We start from the raw sequence: 7,430 nt of genomic DNA, 5'->3' as shown, positions 1-7,430 counted from the left end.
TTTTGCTTTTGCAGTGATCAAAAATTTGGGGAGTATGTGAAAGGAGTGAAGAGATTTTAAAACATGTCTTGATGTTTTCTTTTTACTCTTTTTTCTCTTGGCACCAGATGAAAGTTTGTACCAGATATGGTCTCTATTTGACAAAAATAGGTTCTTTAAAGATGTGGCATCGAGTAGATAAAAACCAATAGCCACATGTGGCAACTTAAATTAATTAAACTTAAATAAAATTAAAAATTTTGTTCTCTGAAAAACATAATAGTTCTCTGGTTCCACAAGCCCACATTTCAAGGGCTCAGTATAGGCAGGATGGTCTAGAGCATTGCTGTTATCATAGAAAGTTTTATCAGAGAGCTGTGCTAGAGAGTGTTTTCAAGGTACAGCTGCGGCCAATATAATATAATATAATATAATTTTATTAATTTAAACAAATTAATCAGTTATGTAATGCTTTTTTTTTTAAAGATTTTATTTATTTATTTGACAGAGAGAGATCACAAGTAGGCATAGAGGCAGGCAGAGAGAGAGAGAGAGGAGGAATCAGGCTCCCTGCTGAGCCCGATGCGGGACTCGATCCCAGGACTCTGAGATCATGACCCGAGCCGAAGGCAGCAGCCCAACCCACTGAGCAACCCAGGCACCCCTGTAATGCTTTTTTTTAAAATTAAATTTATTTATTTTCAGCATAACAGTATTCATTATTTTTGCACTACACCCAGTGTTCCATGCAATCCGTGCCCTCTATAATACCCACCACCTGGTACCCCAACCTCCCACCCGCCCCTGCCACTTCAAACCTTTATGTATACAAATTCAATGATACTTATATCTTCTGTGATTGGAATATAATAATTTAGCAGTATAAAATCTATAACTATCTTCCTTAAAGGTGAAATGTTTTAGAAAAGGAACAGTGTAAAGTGGCTTGCTATTCTAACTGTAAACATTTACCAGTTAACAATTTTGAGTTACTAACAGGTAGAATAAGCTAAGAAAAACAAATCAAGCTTAAAGAATTAGGAAGAGAAAAACAAATCCTTATTCACTTATGTATGGAAAATAAAGGGTTTTTAATTAAACATTATTTTTAGTAAGAAAGTTTGCGAAGAATATTACATCAATTTATTTTTTTAAATTTATTTATTAAAAATATTGTGTTTTTTCTATATAAAAGGAAAAAACAGATATTGAAATAATCTGGTGTAATTTCCAGTAGCATCAAAATAAAATCTAGATAAAGATACATGAGAAATGTGTGGAATAAAATATTAAACTCTTGAGGATCATTCAAGAAGATCTAAATGAATGAAATAATATACCATGTTTCTGGGCTGGAACACCCAAATGTATAAAGAAGACAGTTCTCCCCACATTAATCTCTAGATACAAAGCAATTTCCAATACATATTCCAACACCTGGTGTATGTGTGTGTATGTGTGTGTATTTAAATAGACAGTCTGAATTCCAACATTTTTATGGAAGTGGAAAGGACCACTACTACCAAGATAGATTTGAAAGAGAAAAAAAAAATGGAAGAACTTTGTAGTTGTAAAATTTATAATAAAATTATAGTAATTAAGATGAAACAATTATGAAGGAATATAAATAGAAAAAATATAATAGAACAGAAACTAGAAACTGCATAGCTATGACAACAAAGACTGCTATTTAGAAAAGACAAAAATAGGGAACATACAAAATTCATTAGTCTGTAGCAGTTCTAATATCTTGTTGAGCAGACATTATAAGGGATCCCCTACTTTGAAATTAGTGGTTAGGAATAACCTCTTAAGATTTGAATTTGGCTCCATATATACTTACACACATTAACACACACATAAATATAGTGTGTGTGTGTGTGTGTGTGTGTGTGTGTGTGTGTGTGAGTAGCCTTGACATCATCTGTGGTCTTCCTAACAAAAGTTGGGGAAGACCTGAGATTCTACCATACTTAAATAACTTAAATTAGCCTGCCACAGCTTTACAGATATTGGCAGAAAACATGAGACTCCTGGGACAGAGACAAAAATTCTTATTATTCATAGCAGTAGCACTAGCCAGAACATCATTTTCTTGTGCCTATCCCCTGAGCCTCAGTTCCCTCAGGAAGACATAAAGAGGGCCAGATGATACTTGACTACACAGTGTCCTGAATATAAAAAAATATCGTGAACTTTTGGAACTCATGTCTTAAAAATGAGTAACAAGAGTACCTCATTCAGTACCTGGGATATACTATCTTCATTACTGGACAGTAAACATTCCAGAATTTTGTCTAAATAGATATTTCTATTTTCCAAAGCTGCTCACTATACAAATATCTCTGCAAAGATTTTTCGGGAGCAAAACTAATTAATGCCTCTGCTGGCAAGACAGACAGAAACATGAGAAAGCCATGGAGAATTATATCCTGACACTTGCATTTCCTTGACTATTTCTGAAGTCAGCATTGGAAAATAAGTTCTCCCAGGAGGGTGGACTGGGAGTTGGAGAGATGTTTTAGCTAGTTTCCTGTTTATAAAAGATTTAATTTCCTAGGGATTTTTGCAAATATCATACAGTCAAAAATATTTATAGTCCAGGATTTTGTGTCTTTGGGAGAAAACTAAAGCTTCTTACCTATTTGAATTTATACAGTTCTATGTATTATTGGCCATATGCATAGATCTAGACAGTTGTCTATCTTTGGATTTAATGTGGATACACTGAGCCTATCAGTTTGGTGGGAGAGCAGTCTCCTTATCCTGAAAAAATTTGTTCAACTGTTAAGATTCCCAGGTATCTCATCTTCTTCTGTCATTTCAACCATTGGTGCCTGAATTTACCCTAGATTGGACATTTGCCATTATGCTGAGCTCTAACTAAGTTTTCTTGCTCATAGCATTTCTCAATTTTATCTTTTACTATTAAGGATTATTAATAAATTGCCATGCCCAGTTCTTCATGCCTATAAATTTCTGAAGTCCTCTGAATTCCTTCTTGCAAATAGGAGATTTTTTTCCTTAAAATAACCATATTAAATGCAACCAAAAAGAAACCAATCCATACGTAATGTTACCATTCTGTGTTTTTTTTTTTTTTACATCTATCTCTAAATTCCTAATATGTATAATATGTATTAGCTGCTTTTCAAATCACAGGAAGAATTGTTACCTAGTATTTTGCCTGTTTATTCCATGGATTGCTATATGTCCAAGTTTCAGTATCGGCTTTCTCTCTGTAGCCAGTCACATATTTTAGGTTTCTAATTTTTTTTTATGATTATACCCTAATTCTAGGAACAAATTTCTAAAACATACTCTGTAACAGTTTCTATAATAAGCAGTCCTCAAAATCTCAAGTTGTTTAAAGCAAAGATTTCTTTCTTATGATCACATATGTCTGCTGAGTGTTGGTATGGGTGCTCTGTTTCTAACAGTCTTTTAGCAACCCAAGCAGACAAATCAGCTGGGATTTTGAGTGTTATTGGAGATTGAGTTGGAGGAAGTAAACAGTTGAGGTGGGGTGGGGCAGGGGAGTCTTGCACTGGCAGTTAAGTGTACTAACCAGAGGAGAGACATACCTTACTCAACCACGAATGAATAATAATCATAATACTCCGAAGATAATTTTGGTTGTCACAAGTGGAAGAAACTGACTAAATGTTTAGCTGAAACTTGCTGCTGGAATATCGTTGCTTCTTGCCACAGATACTAAAGGGAATATGATGGCATGCATCACACCTAATGCCTGAGCAGAATACTCAAAAGGTAATCAGAATAATCAGAAGTTTGGGAATGGAGAGAGAGAGAAGTTAAGGTGCAAGTAGTTGATGGTAACAGGGAGCTTAGGAGTTGATTTGAGAAAAAATACTCTGTGCCTCCTTCAAATGGTTGCCTGAGCAGTTAGGGACAGCGTGGGTGGGATATGGCTACTACAAACTCCTCTCTTGGCCTGTGTGGCAGGGATAATCTCTACAACATGATTTGTCATTTGACTAAGCAGTATAGCATGGTGAAAATATGAATTTGTTTGAGATTAGAAAAACCTGTACTGGAATATCTGTTTTTTTGTTTACTATGTATGTGACTATAGGAAAGTACTTTAACAATATCCGAGTCTTTATTTTACCTATAAAAACTAGAAATACTAATATTCACTTATTGAGGCCTCTCCATTAAGGTTAAGAAGCACATGGAATGATGCTGGTACAAAATCTCTATTTAATAAAGAGCAGCAGCTGCCATTATTATCAGTAGTACTAATAGTAGTAGTAGTAACCATAGTGTCTGATGTTGTTTACTAATACCTTCTCTGCAAAAGTCCAACATTTCTTTGGGTTACTTTTTGATCTGATAGAGTGTGTATTTTATTCTTATCTACTCCTTATTATTTTCTTTTCATCTACATGGTTAAGAACAGGAGAAATAAAGAGGAAATTATACTTTTGTAGAAAACACCACAATTATTTAATTATACCAAAGTACATTGATAAACTCAGCAATAAAAAAACAATGAGATACCACTACACAGCTATTAGAATGGCCAAAATCCAGAACACTGATGACACCAAATCTTGGCAAGGACGTGGAACAACTGGAAGTCTCATTAGTTGGTTGTGGGAGTGCAAAATAATATAGCTTTTTTGAAAGAAATTGACTGTTTCTTAACAGACTCTTTCCATACAACCAGCAGTCATACATAGAGCAGCTTTGTTCATAATTACCAAAGGTGGGAAACAACCAAGATATTCTTTAGTGGATAAATGTATAAGTAATACGGAATATTATTCAGCAGTAAAAATAAATGAGCTATCAAGCCATGAAAAGACATGGAGGAAAGTTAAATGCATAATACTAGTGAAAGCCAATCTGAGAAGTCAGCATACTATATGAAGTTCTGGAAAGGGCAAAACTATGTAGACAGTCAAAGAATCAGTGGTTTCCTGGGGTTAGGGAGGAGGAAAGGAAGGGATAAATAGGCAGAACGCATGGAATTTTTAGGGCAGAGAAAATACTTTGTATGTTACTGTAACTGTGGATAAATATCATTATACATTTTTCCAAACTCATAGAATGTAGAACACCAAGTGTGAACCCTTCTGTAAACTATGGACTTCGGATGATAGTGATATGTCAAGATAGGTCTATAGATTGAAACAGATATACCCCTGGTGTAGGATGCCTGTAGCGGGCATGCTCAGTTTTGCTGTGAACCTAAAACTGCTCTAAAAAACAAAGTTTGTTAGTATGAAGAAAAAAGAAAAAAGTACTTTTTGAGCTGACTTGAATTTGAAAAAAATCTGGAGGTGCCTGGAAGTCTCACTTGGTTAAGTGTCCAAGTCTTGGTTTTGGCTCAGGTCATGATCTTGCAGCTGTGGGATTGAGCCCTGCGTCAAGCTCTGTGCCTCATGTAGAGTCTGCTTCACATTCTCTCTCCTTCTCACTCTTTCTCAAATAAAGAAATTTAAAAAATCTTAAAAAAAATCTCAGTTATGAAAGAGTATTTGCCACCTTCATTAGTTGGATAGCTTTATTGATTCTTGTGACATGATATATAGGTTAAACTGTTCTGGTGAAGAATTATACAATTAATCATAGGGAAATGAGGCAAACAAAGTTAATCTAACATTAAATTATCTGAAATGTCCCCTATTCCATAAAAGCAGGTTGAAGAACATTGACTTATACTCCATCTCCCTTTATTTTGCTTCTTTATAGAGAGTTGTGCATAATTAAAGTGTCAGTGTTTCCAGGAACATGTGGCCAAATAAGACATTCATGTCACTTTGTCTTTCTGATAACTTCATGGAGAGTTATTCAATTAATTAGACTAACACCCCAGTATAAGGGGAGACATTTCTACGTAAGTTGCCATGAGGCAGCAGTGACTAGATCAGACTACTGGAGTTGCCTTTGAGCCAAGTTTTGACAGGAGTTCTGACCTCTCTCTCTCTCTTGTATTTTTTTTTTTTTTCTCGTGGAATTTATTGTTCAGAATGTGACAGTGAAACAGAATATGTTCGACTGTTTTCTAACAAAGGGAAAATTTCTGGAAGTGGGAAATATGCTATGGTACCTGTCTACTCTGCCTGATACATGCTATGCCACTTAAATGCACTGCCTCTCAATTCCAAATCTCCCCTTCTTTATTCTCCTTTCAGATTCTGAAATTGTATCCTCTAGACATTTCTATCTTTGCAGCTGTCTCAGTACTAGGGTTTGTCACTAGAAGGAGGTGGAGGGACAACATAAGAGGAAGGGGCTTCCTGCTTCTGTGTGCTGTTTCCAGGCACAGGACAGTCAGTGATTGAGTATATATAGAAGGTCTGTAGTACTCTCTTCAGGAACCTTCATGGACTAGTTCTAGTTCTGCTTTCACTATCCTACAGGTTTTCTAATCTGGCAGGCCATTCTTGCATCTGAGCTCTGGCCTGTTCACTCTGGCAAATTTCCTCATCTCTGTAAAGCTGGTATTCTTATAGCAGCAACATACTCTCCAGAGGGGTCTGAATTTAAGATGAAAATGGGAAGACAGTTTTTAAGTCTGTTCCTTCCTTCCTTACATTTCCTCAGCTTTGGGGAAAGTAGTAGCTGATTTAAGCCCTTTCTACTTCTGTACATGAGAAGGTTTCCTTTTAACCTTCCACCCACCACCTAGTGAATAATTCTGTACATAAAGTTTCCCCCTTCAAATTCCCAATATGCTTTATGTCTTCTGAATGATACACATGTATTAAGTATGTACCTATTGCTTGACAATAGGAAGTCCAAACATGGTAATGTGATTCTGATTATATTTATTAGTGGAGGCTATGGCAAAAATCTACTTCTTCCATAATGGTGCTTGGTAAGAATGCAACTATTTAAGTTGAGCATTCATGCCATCAGTGAGGAATAATAATTCAGCATATCCAGAATTTATCCCAGTGGTTAATGTGTATGTGGGTGTATTTGTAGTATATGATCTCTCAAGATAAACCCACTAATTCTTTAATTTCTTGAAACTTATTTTTTCTGCTGTTTGTACTTGCATAATTCTACTTCTTTTAATGACTAACATGTGGAAAAGGAGATTAGTTTGCATACATTGTTTTACAATCATCTATTTAATTGTCCAATTTTTTTTTTTATACTGGAATGAGAATTACATTGTACTTGACATATAAATGTCAAGCAGTAAGTATTTGGATATAAATGTATATCCTCTCTCTCTCTGCTAGGCAAGATAAATTACAGAATTCAAAATACTTTTGTTGCTGCTGCTTCTAAGTATAGCTTTCCCCCAAGGTAAAATTTGAATATTACTTAGAAGGATTTTTATGTATGGGTATAAGTGTCAGAAAGAAGAGAATTTTCCCAATAATTTCTGCTTTATTTACCACAGTGAAGGGAATCTAGCACCTGGTTCCTAAATGGTTTATCTTCAGTTAACATTACAAAAGGAGGAC

This window comes from Mustela lutreola, chromosome 3, assembly GCF_030435805.1.
Source record: "Mustela lutreola isolate mMusLut2 chromosome 3, mMusLut2.pri, whole genome shotgun sequence".
In the NCBI taxonomy this organism is placed as follows: domain Eukaryota; kingdom Metazoa; phylum Chordata; class Mammalia; order Carnivora; family Mustelidae; genus Mustela; species Mustela lutreola.
Note: the sequence above shows the minus strand (reverse complement) of the source record.